Genomic DNA, 12878 nt, shown 5'->3' with positions numbered 1-12878 from the left:
TGTGAATCCACTGAAGTTAAATGGTTTGTAATGTTTGAAATTTATAAACGTTCCTGGTCAAATATCTTAAGTTCCCGATTAATTAACGTTATAACAATCACAGTTATAGTTTCCGAAGTTTACAGCACACCAACTATAGCAAACCAATAATAGATACTCTTTTTAGGAGCGTCGTGTTGGTTATACTTATAGGCGTATGGAGAGTTTCTCGAAAATTCAGATTGCATAACAATATAAAGCTACACTAACGTTTATGCACACACATATATTGTTGATTGTTACATCAGAATAAGTGGGAGTTTTGCAATACATATTTAACAGTATACGTTATGTACATTCCTAAATATAAATTTCATTTAAACAAACATCGATATTAAAATAAATATGGAATAATAAATCCGTCACAGTAAGCACAATACTCTTTATATTTATAGGTACCCCAAGTTAGTAAGCATAGCACTCGTTTTGTTTATAGATACTCCAAGTCAATAAGCACAGCACTCCTTTTGTTTATAGGTACCCCAAGTCAGTAAGCACAGCACTCCTTTTGTTTATATTCACCCCAAGTCAGTAAGCACAGCACTCCTTTTGTTTATGGGTACCCCAAGTCAATAAGCACAGCACTCCTTTTGTTTATAGGTACCCCAAGTCAGTAAGCACAGCACTCCTTTTGTTTATGGGTACCCCAAATCAGTAAGCACAGCACTCCTTTTGTTTATAGGTACCCCAAGTCAGTAAGCACAGCACTCCTTTTGTTTATAGATACCCCCAAGCTAGTAAGCACAACACTCGTTGGCTTGTAAATCAGTAATTATGTGTTCGATAGAATATATTTAGCATCGATGTCTTTTGTAAACATACACTTTTATATTTATCTACAGCTCATACACATTTCAACAGATGGTTTCTAGAAGGCCTACTGTGGCTTAAACCTAAATCTAAGGTACCAAATGTACATGGCTGCAGATTCTCAGCAAATCAAATGTTTTCCAAGAGTTTCTATTTAGTGATAAAGGCAAAGCTCCGCAAAACGAGAATTCGGACCACTCTTCAAATTTCCTTATATCGCATTCATCTTATACTACACATGTTAATCCAAAAATGATCAGAAAATTGCCATCGAACCTTGTCTATAATTCATCACTATAATTCATGACATATTTTACATATCGTGTACACCGAGTGTTCACAGTCCACCTTCGGCCATTGTCAAGTCCATTGGAAGTGTCGTCGATGATTGTCGCAACACCCCGAGCACCTTCACATATAGAAGTTAGTCTTGAAAGCCCTTGTGCAATTTGAGACCCAGGAATTGATTAATGACTATGTGGGCACACCATCCCATTCTCTTCTGTCTGCACAGCACAGGCAGTGCTAAGATAGTTTAGCTCTGACTATCACACTGAAAGAGAATACACTATATTTAAAACATCGTGAGACTGAATCTTTCATTGACGTTCTTATGTGTACGAGACGTCAGCTGGTCAGTTTCAGTGACCGCAGAAATTATCCTGACAAATGTGGAAAGTCTGAACCCATTTTACCTTTTTTTCACATCGACCACTTTCGCGCAAAACCTTCTGACTACGATATGTCAGAGTGTGTTGTGATGTTTCACAAGTTCGAGCATGCGTTGACAACAGCAGAATCAGCTTCTTTATTCTGTACGAGAGCAAACTGATAGCAGTTGCAATGAGCACTCACAATTCTCACATAATCCCCTACAAAAAGAATACGTAAGTTAGTAAATATCTGTACAGTGGTTTTTGCTGTTTGATACCACCAATTATTGCTTCCACTACTCAACATATTGTATGAAAAACATCAAAATTCTGGATTATCATTTAGGAACGTTAAACCTTTTTGAAAAAAAATAATCATTTGGGATTTCACTTACAATTCATGAAGGAGATCCATCATCCAGCATCTCTAACTCTTCTATTTCCAGCAGCCACTTCGTGTGGAAGAATTCGAGTTCGCATGTTTTCAACATCATTTCCATCAGTAACTACTGCATCATTTTGCTCATTAGCAAGACTCGCATAATGCACTCTCCAGTGAATCACTGGTTTCACAACTGCTGGTGCATACCATAACTTTACTTGTGGAATAGACACTTGGCGTTTTTCTGTGTATACATAAACGTACCATCTAAACTTGGGATGTCAGCATCATTATTACTTCCTGCCAAAACACACCGTGCAAGTGAATAAATGTGGTCAGATGTAAATTCCTGGTGACAACTATAATTCTGGTGAAAATAGAATCTTGTTGGAGCTACATGGAGTTTTATGAAAAGAACCCTCAAACAGAATTACACAGATTTTCACACGAGTATTCGTCAAATAAGTTGTTATTTTTTCAGTTATTAAACTACCTGGACTGTTTATCTCCACAGTTTTTACTTTATCTTTTATTAAACTGTCCTGTTTATCAGTTCCAAATTATGGACGGCTGTGTGTTGATCTCCACTATGCAGCTTCGCGTGAAATTTTGCAACAAACTGAACGGCATCTTGAGGACATTGTTTCGTTGTGAACTTCATAAAACAAACAGTAAGCAATATGTCAAAACATCATTGTTCCATAACTCCAAAATTTCTATTTTATTGGACAATCATTTCTAATATGTATCTGTGCGACTGAGCAATTTGTGATTTCATTCTACGAAACATAGGGTGTATATAAGGTAGATTTATTGAATGATTTCTTTTTGTATGAGCTAAAAGGTTTAAGTTATTCTGCGATCACAGTTGAGACAGTGGAGTAGCAGTCAGTATCTGTGCTTGTTTATAAATGATATTTATAAAAAAGAAAATGGGGAACAAAACTTAGAATTATCACATAATTATAATATTAGTAGTGAGGTACGGTGTTATAAATAATCACTTACTTTTAACTTTGATTCGGCTACATTAAAGTTTAAATTTTTAATTTCTTTTTACTGGTGTATATAGTTTCATTCATTGTTTAGTTTCATCGTTTGTCACATTTCTTTTACCTGTGATAGTTTACTATCTTGTTACTTGTGTTTTTTTCCAACTATTTTATTCCAACCCTTGAGAGAACCCTTCGAACCAGTTCTACTTAGGTCTGTATCTGGCAAAATTAATAATTCATTTTTTCTCATTGTTTTTTTTTGAAGACTTAAATTTTCTTTCTTTAAGACTACGTCCATTCATCTAAAATTTTAAAGGAAAAGGAATCGCGCTACAAAGTGGCCTAAAGTTTACAAATTAAATATTCATGTCTGTCATATGCTCTTAATAAACTTTCTTACTTGATGATGATATATTTTTCAAGTAATTGAGAACATAACTTATCTTTCACAGCTATGAACGTATTGTTTAATTTCGAAAAATCTTTATCTGCAGAGCCTATTCCAAACAAAACAAAAATAACTCCAACGAGTAAATCTAATGAGCCTATTGCTGTGAAACTGTATCCGCAAACTCTTTTCGTTGCATATTTACAAATATTGAAAAAAAATGTTTACATTTTTATCCTGCACCACTGTTTATTCCTGCGCATAATCTTTGGACTGCAATTGGAGATGGGCTTGATGTTTTACCCGTTTTTCAAGTGACAAAAACGACTGGGAACAGTCTCATAATTTATAATAAAGTTGTTTATTGAAAATTGAAATATTAACAAGACCTTCATATTAAAAATTTCGAATTTTGCGAGTTCAGAATTCTGCTATCTCTGGATATAACTTAACTGTACTTTATTAAGTTATCAAACCTCTCTCTTATATACGTTTCTTTACTTGGAAGAAATCAGTCTAAGTGAAAACTACCTTATAATTTAAATTTCATCATCAGAATGAAAATTATATGACAAATGTGTGTTTTGTTTAAAGGCCACCTTTTTCACTTCTCCAAGTGTCATTTATAAAGATTTACATTTACTGTCATGGGCTTCTCTGTCTTATCTTTGGCAGAAGAGTTAAATAAGGTACACAGTAAGCATTTAGTCTTTAACCCGGGGCCGATGACATAGTCGTCAGCGTGTTCGGATTGTGAATTCGAGGGTTTATAATTTACTTCTCATGACTGTACTATAAGAGTAACAGTCAAATCCCACTATTCGGTCAGATAGGAATAGCCCAGGAGTTGGCGGTGGGTGTCATTGACTAGCTGCGTTCAAAGTTAGGGACGGCTATGCGCAGATAACCCTTGGGAGCTTTGAGCAAACATTGTATAATAAATCTAGAAGCAAGCTTTTCACTGTTACCCTGGATAAAGAAAAAAAAGGATGACGCGTTTTTTTTTTGTGTTATTAGTCACTTTCTGATGATAATTTGTATTTCCATCTGAATTCATAAAACCTTTACACTCAATTAACTTTTAAACAAAAATGCTCAATGCCGTTCTTATTCAGTTTTATTATACGTTCATCTCAACTGCTTACCGAAGACTCAGACAAATAGTTAAATTTTGATCCTCATCACTCAAAACAACTTTGGTAAACGGAAGAAATCATTTATGCAATGACTTTAATCAAGAACTAAGTATTCAGAACACTTACTTAGATATACATGTAGTTTCTAATTCATAATGTTACTTTACTAGTCTTCGTGATTAATTATACCTTTGCCTTCGCTCAAAAAGTACAACAGAGAATGTTTATATCAACTTATAAAGTATCGAAAATAACAGATAAACAGTGCAGAAGCTACGTTTATACACCGCCTGGATACTTCATTAATATTTGTAAACCATATGTTCAGACTATTCCATCTACCTGCATAGACTAAATACACTGATTATGGTATGCCAGGTTATTTCTCGTGCCCTCTAAATGAAACGGTGTTGTCACATCATGGTTGGACAAAGAGATGGATTTCTCCATCTTTTATTAAAAAGGTAAGCACCAGTCTAGATGAAGCGCCTTTATAGAAGGCTAGTTTTTGACTGGCTATTTTAAAGATGTTTGCCACAAGATCTACTATGACTGATTAATCCAAGTAATAGACGATTGAACAGATTAACAAAGTGCAACAGACACCAGACTACACCCCAGTTGACCGAATCCTTCAAAAACACATTCAACCGTACCATGCAAATGGCGTTCCAGAAACTATTGTATATCGTGAGTAAAACCAGTTTGAAAGCTACTCATCGTAGGTGCAAACAGCAAATCGTAGCTTAATAGTGAATATTACTACAAACTTTAGACAATGAAAAACTAGAAACGCATTCTGATGAGTCACACGAGACACTTTACCGTGTTTGTGTTTTTACGATATTGCCAACTGTTTGATGTGGCGTAATTGCATGGGCAGCGTTTTTATGCTAAGGATTGAGTCATATGATTCATTCATAAAGGCGAACACAATATGCGTGTACCTGAATGATTGTTCCAGTGATGTCCACCCCACAAGACTGCATTTCCACTCTGATGGAGAAATACTTTTTTTTTTCAAGACACTAACGTAAAACACTACTCATATCGAACAGAAATTGCTTCTTATGGTAGTGAATTTGTGTCATTTTCTTTGCCCAACAAGACCAACGGTTCTAAATCTATTTGACCATCTTTGGGATGAGCTGTCCCCTGGTGGTCATCAACGTAAGTTTCAGGACTTATTGCATTAAAAATCGAGTTTTGATACCTACGGCGGGCAAAGCACAGTAATCCATTGTGTTGCTGTTCGCGTGTCAACAAACAAACAAATTGGGTTGAACTTGAACGTCGTATTTGCCACCACAATTCTCCGACAACGGCTGTGAACTAATTTCTCACTATATACCTTAACAAACAGACAAAAATCGAAAAAAAAAACATCTTCTGGTGTCTATTCTATGCAGAGTTTAGACAATATTTTCTTGAACTTGATAGTAAATGAAGGTCCAACTAAAACAAACAGTTGAAGTGTAGAATATTAACTGATACAAACTTTACATTGTATGTTTTGTATTATATATTATTTAAATGATTAATGAACTATTTGCTATAATTCCCAACCAGAATTTTGATGAAACTTTAAAGGTTAATGTGAGGGATGGACAAAATTTTAATAGATTTGTTTTGTGCACACCGGTGCAACAACAGAAATGCATGTAACAAATAATACAAAGACTGGGGAATCAACGCATGATTTGTATACAATATGTGTACTAAAACTATTTGACTACTGAATCATTCTTTAGCAAAAGCCAGTAATAAATGTATATAAACAGGATTGCATTTTCGACTTTCCACATACAAAACGTGTGCTGTGCCATATGAGCCAAAGTCTGAAGATTTTTTTAACATATGCAACATTAGTAAGTGGAATACTATATATATATATATGAGAAGGGTAAATGTTTTAAGCACAAAAATCCATTAAATAATGTTGTTGTTTTATTATGTAGTTGGACATGAATGAAACAAAAACCAAGAAGAATATGAGACATACAAGGACTATAAACGAAATATATCACTAATACCTCGCAGTTAAGGAAAAGGTCTGAGAACGCATTGAGCACAGCGTTAGTATGTTGACTAATCTTTCTTTAAACCGGGGCCTAGTGTTAAGGCGCTTGACTCGCAAGCTGAGAGTCGCGGGTTCGAATCCCTGCCACCGAACATGTTCGCCCTTTCAGCCGTGGAGGCTTTGTAATATGTTGGTAAATCCCACTATTCGTTAGCAAAAAGAGTAGCCCAAGAGTTGGCGGTGGAAGGTGTTGACTAGCTTCTTTCCCTCTTGTCTGTCACTTCTAAATTGGGAACGACTAACGTAAATGGCCCTCGAATAGCGGGGATGAACACCATATCTCAAACTGTAACAAAGACAAGTCAAAGCCCAAATGGTGTAACTGTGGTGAAGAACATACCACAAACTATAAGTGGTGTACAAAGTACAAATATATTAAAACTAGACTACAACCACACAACCAATCTCATTATTTCTTTTTATGAGTGCCCGAGAATTGGCGGTGGGTGGTGTTGACTACCTGCTTTCCCTCTAGTCTATCACTGGTAAATTAGGGACGGTTAGCACAAAAATCTCTCGTGTAGCTTTGTGCGAAATTGAAAACAAAACAAACACAACACTGTTTATATAAACACCTTGTATTTTTGGATAATCATCATCTTTGATTAAGATCTTGAAATTATTTTCTTGATCAAACTCTAGATAAAGTGACGATATCAAATAATTAAACAATTATGGTATCAAGAAATGTAAAATTCAACTGTCTTCGTTTGTCGCTGTTTCTCTTATTTTTCTTTCCCATCCATAAAGGTATCAAAATTTTTTTTTTCTGAAGTATTAGTAAAGCGTCGAGTCCACTACCACCAGTGACTATAAGCGTAATTGTCAATTTTTAGACTCCTGTATTGAGATAGTGGAAAATGTATGATAGGTATAAGAAGGTGAATTTTTAAAATTATGGTTTCAAGAAATGTAAACATCAACCGTCGTCATGTATTTCTTGTAAATTTCTTTTGTGCACATATGTCTAAATCGCATTTGTGTATCATTTGAAACTTGTAATTATTTTCTTTTGTTCAACGTGTTAGCTGTAGAGCATCGAAAATGAATGAAGTTGTGACAGTGACTATTGAGGCTAATTACAGTAGATTATAAAGCGTATATAAACTTTAGGCCTAATTATCGATTTTAGGCGCCTGTTGGAATTTGTATTGAAATGTAATGATATTGTGTTACTTATAAGCCACGAAAGATAAAGATTAACTTAATGTGCTTTCTTGCATGTTTGTTTATGTTATTAAAGTAATTGTATTTAGTTATGTTATAGACGTCTTAGTTTTGCACTCTTATAGAATAATGCACGTTAAACGTCATTCGCTTTTAAACTCGCGTAAACGTGTAAGTACTACATTACAATTAGCCAATAGAAATAATGTGTTTCCAGGTGAGCGAGCGCGCATACAAACATGGACTGACTGACACACACCGTTCTTTTAATTACACAGATAACGCAGAAGTTAAAATGTTGTTGTACCATTCCCATTTTTTAAGTCATTTTCTCTGTCAACAAAACGGCTGCATGCGAAGGTACTTTCAAAAATAAGAAATAAAATAAATGTCCTCCAGTGGCACAGCGGTAAATCTGAAGGTTTAGAACGCTAAAAACCGGGTTTCGATACCCGTAGTAGCTACAGCAAAGATAGCTCATTGTGTAGCTTTATCCTCGACTACAAATAACAACAATAAAGATTAATCATGCAGTATTTAATTTTCAATACTGATATTATAATCTAATTAACAAGTTTCAGCTTGAACTTATTAGTTAAGCTTTAGTCTTAGGTTTAGTGCGAATATACTGTTACGTATCTGCTCGTTTGTTAATTTCCGGTATAAATTATTTCCGAGGAACTTAAGCGATACAAGTCCTTTCTTAATTAAAACTAGTTTATTCTTTCTCAATACAACTTTTCAATACACTTAATTTCCACAGTCACTTTAACTTAACAACCTTTATAACACATGCTATAAATCGCAGTGATTCACACACTTTACTTACGGTGCCTACTGTTCGCTTGACTCAATTATCTATCTCTTCAATCTATCTATATCTCTTCAATTTATCTGCCGATCTTGTTGGCTTTCTTTGCCAGGCTTATATACTAGAAAAAAGAGGGCGCCTGGCAAACACCCGGAATTTCGCGTAGTTCCTCGATAAGTCATGATCCTTCTAGAAACTCCAGCGCACATGCTCCCAGCGTCGCGTGACTTCCGCTGTCGTAACAATACTATTAATTATGTGAAGTCTGTACTAGACTGGCCTAAGGTAATATATGTTCATTAAATTCAAGATTCGCGCCGCAATGGCATTGAAAAAGCTCCCCATCTTGAACTGTGAGTACTTTATAAGAATGACAATCAATCCCACTATTCAGTTTAATAGTGGAAAAACCCTTGTAGTGGCGAATAGTGTTGACTGGCTGCCTTCCCTCTAGTAAGTTGTTCAAAATTAAGGGTGTATATATCTGAACCATGGCGTTCTATTACATGGCCGTTTCGTGCGAGCGCGTTTTAAAAATATCCATAACAAATAATAGCATAGTAATATACACATCAAACCATAAGTCCCTTATGAACAGCTATAATATATAGTGTTTTGACGAAGCAAACCACTGGAAGTTTTTTACAATGTAATATTTAAGAAAAATCTTCGAGATCTTTGAGAAATACGCGAAGCAGTACATTTCTCAACAGTATAAAAATATTACATGAAGAAAATAATTTTTTGCTGTTATCATACTCCATGAAATGAATGAAGGATGTCAACCCATTCAAGGCTTATGTTGAAGTCTTCTACACGTTAGATCAACTCCGCTTATTGGTTTTGAAATGAAGTGCGTTTCTTCGAAGCAACCAATCTCATCATATGATACGTTGCTTTAAAGCCTAAGGTGTACGATATCAGTTTCAAAAACTTCATTTCAGGAGGAACCAGCGAGTTATTTGCACAAAACAATAATATTTTCCACTGCTGTTCGGAGATAAGTTGTTATGGTGGAGATATGCAGCATTACTTTCGCAAATACATGCTCCAGTTTATCTTTATGCGGTTTGTTAGCTTTTGGTTTTCAAAATATAGAACAGCTAAACTGACACACAAGAGGAGGGAGCTAGAAGCGACAAGAAAATAAAATAAATAAAAAATATCTTAAAAGCTTGCCTTGGATGTTTCTGCTTCAGCTGTTTTCATATCACGTTTTTTTTTTTTCCAATCAGGAAATGCCTCGTTTGTGAAAAACTATTTTCTGACACTTTTCAAAGATAAGTGCAACAAATGAATAACGTAATTCGTGTCCAAATGAATGATCTAAGTAGTAATAATACAATGTATTCACGCAATCTGGTGTGGATACTTTGAGCATTAAGATGTTTTTGAGCTGATTCAAATATAGCTCAATAATGAAGAAGAGTTTGTTGTTACATGTAGCTTGTTTAGGGAGGGTACGCTATAGACCTCCCTGCATACAAGTATAACATGCATTTATACAAATACAGCAAATAGCGGAGTATAAAAAGACAAAATGATTTTCTATGGCAACAGTGAAATACTCCTGTATATTAATCTCCTCATCTTTTAAAAATGTGCGTTTGTTTTAAACACTTCCCATTTGATTTACTAATCCTATCACATTAAAAATAGTTTATCATCAGTACTTTAGTAACACTTAAAAGTTTTGAGAAAAGGGTTTAGTTTTTAGATAATTTTGTTTTCCCTGTTTTAATCCATTTTGGCATAGAGTTTCCATTTGGTCACGATACACGCGTGAATTGTTATCTAGAGGAATGTTTGAAACAGTACTCATCATTAATGGTATATCTATTCTGCTAAGATATCATCACCTTCTGAAGTCAACAAACGTTAATTACTGCACCATTTCAAATGTGTACTGAAACCAAAACCTTTCAAAACATTACTGGCAGAACAATAACAAATATCGGCTATCACGTGTTCATGACACAAGGTCCACAACCTTGTATACAGGGTTGAAATTACTTTTTTATTTCTGGTTTGAGATTATCTAGTATATTTTGATCCGTAGCAACGGGCAACTACTCTCCAACTTAAAATGAAACTGTGATTAGACTACTTGCACGACAAAATTCTTGAAAGAAAAGTTGACGCAAGACATTATGTTTCACTATTCAAGTACACGGTCAGATTGTTGGTCTCTAACAAAAATCGATGTCCAGAATATTGCGTTTCCAAATCATTTTTTAAAGTCATATCTCAAATTCATCGGAATAAGACGTCTGAAAACATCAAGTACTTTCTCTCGAGATTATAAGATATCGGGTTGAAAATCGGAAACAAAGAGGCTAACAAAGAGTGTATACTGTACGACAACATTCAACTTATCGGTGGATTGCCATTTTTGTAACACGCCCAAAGAGTGCACACTGTACGACAACATTCAACTTATCGATCGACTCCCATTTTTTTAACACGCTCACAGCTAAAAGTACAGAGCCGCGTTATTCAGCACATAGATCTACTTACTGATTATAAGTGCTATTTTATTACAAGTTACAACTTTTACAGTAAGGAAGAATATTTTAGAGCAGGTCCAGCATTTCGTTCATGGGTGCGATCACTATCAATTACTTGAGAATTACAGCACCAACCTTCACGTACTGCCACGCATGGCAAAGACGTGGGTGTATTTGTGTGGCCCAGAGAAGGTAAACTGCAAACCTGCTCTGAGAGGTCCCCTCACCATGTACAGGAATCTACATCGAGGGGCCCTATTTTTGAACTGCCCTCCACAGGGAAAGCATTCGGCCGGCACCACCCATCGCTAACTCTTGGGGTACACTTTATCAATGAAAAGTGGGACTAATCGTCACATTCTAATGTCCCCATATTTCTGGCTCTGGATCTCGATCTCTAGTCCGTAGATGAAGCGTCCTAGCCAACAGGACATGCCAGTAGCCAACAGGTCATGCCACTAGCCAACAAGTCATGCCACTAGCCAACAAGTCATGCCAATAGCCAACAGGTCACGCCAATAGCCAACAAGTCACGCCAATAGCCAACAAGTCATGCCAATAGCCAACAGGTCATGCCACTAGCCATCAAGTCATGCCAATAGCCAACAGGTCATGCCAAGCCTATCTTGAGAATTAAATTATTGTTGACAGGGAATCCAGAACAGTGACTATGAAAAGTTTGTTTCAGTAATAAATTATATTTCACGAAGCCATCTTTTCAATGTTAACAAAGTAACTAAACAACGCATTTGTAGATCTTTTTTGTTGTTGTTTTCTACTAAACATTCCAGATGTAAGTGTTCCTCTTAAAAGTAAGGTATGTCATTTCTAAAGCCATTACGTTAGAAATACAATCTGTTATCAGTAGATGCTACAAAATGTATCTAAGTCAAAGCTTCGCATTTAGATAATAAGGATGGTGAAAAAAGTATTATGATTTTTTTTAATAGAGGAGGACGAGTTCAAACCATTTTCAAGACACGGTAAAAAGCTCATTTCCATGTTACATACAACCATTTCCCCACCGCGAAGGCTATTAATATAAAATATTTAATAAAAATCTAGAAATATGGAAGTAAAAAGTTAAGTAAATAACTCTTTTTAATGTTAGAAACAACGTTCCAGGCTTAAGTCGTTCCTGAAAATGTAGATCGTACAGACATCAATAAAACTATGAGAACATCAGAACGAAAGAATAATTTTGATTTCTATTCTTTCGTTCTGATGTTCTACATCCCCAGGAAGGGCGTAGGCCCGAAAGGTTGTTTTAGATTATAAAAGCGCTATTCACTTGATCTTATGTTTCAATTTTTGTACTTTATTTTTTGTATTATTTTATCCTGAAATTAGTAAGATAATATATTTATTAGTAATCAGTTATACTTGTAAGTAATTTTTAAAAATTCGAAAAAAATAAGGGTGATGTACGAATGGTAATGCCAAAAAAATGCATAAACAAGGTAGGGATAAATACACAAAACCATACAAAAATTCCTTCATAAATAGCCAAATATATGTGTGAATTCCTTTCATTTGCATGAATTCAGGTTCGAATAGAAGCGTTGAAACTTAATAATGATCTAAAGTCTTACAGTGGTTACTTATATAGAATTTGTGTATGGTTTTTATATATTCCTTGTTTCTGTCCTTGTTTTGACGTTACCATCCCTACACCAGGCTTATTTTTTCAAATATTTATCTTATTACTTGTTTCCCCTCATTATTTTAAACACTAAATATTAATGAATGACAGTCGCTATGAAGGCAGCAGTTTTAGCCTGGCGTGTTGAGGTGTTTTGATGGACATCGTGTGCTGAAGCTAGTGCGTGATGAGGTGTTTTGATGGACATCATGTGCTGAATTCAAATTCGATGACGAGGAACCCACTTTGAGACTAATAATGGCTGGAG

The sequence above is a fragment of the Limulus polyphemus genome, unplaced genomic scaffold (genome assembly GCF_000517525.1).
Source record: "Limulus polyphemus unplaced genomic scaffold, Limulus_polyphemus-2.1.2 Scaffold1266, whole genome shotgun sequence".
In the NCBI taxonomy this organism is placed as follows: domain Eukaryota; kingdom Metazoa; phylum Arthropoda; class Merostomata; order Xiphosura; family Limulidae; genus Limulus; species Limulus polyphemus.
Note: the sequence above shows the minus strand (reverse complement) of the source record.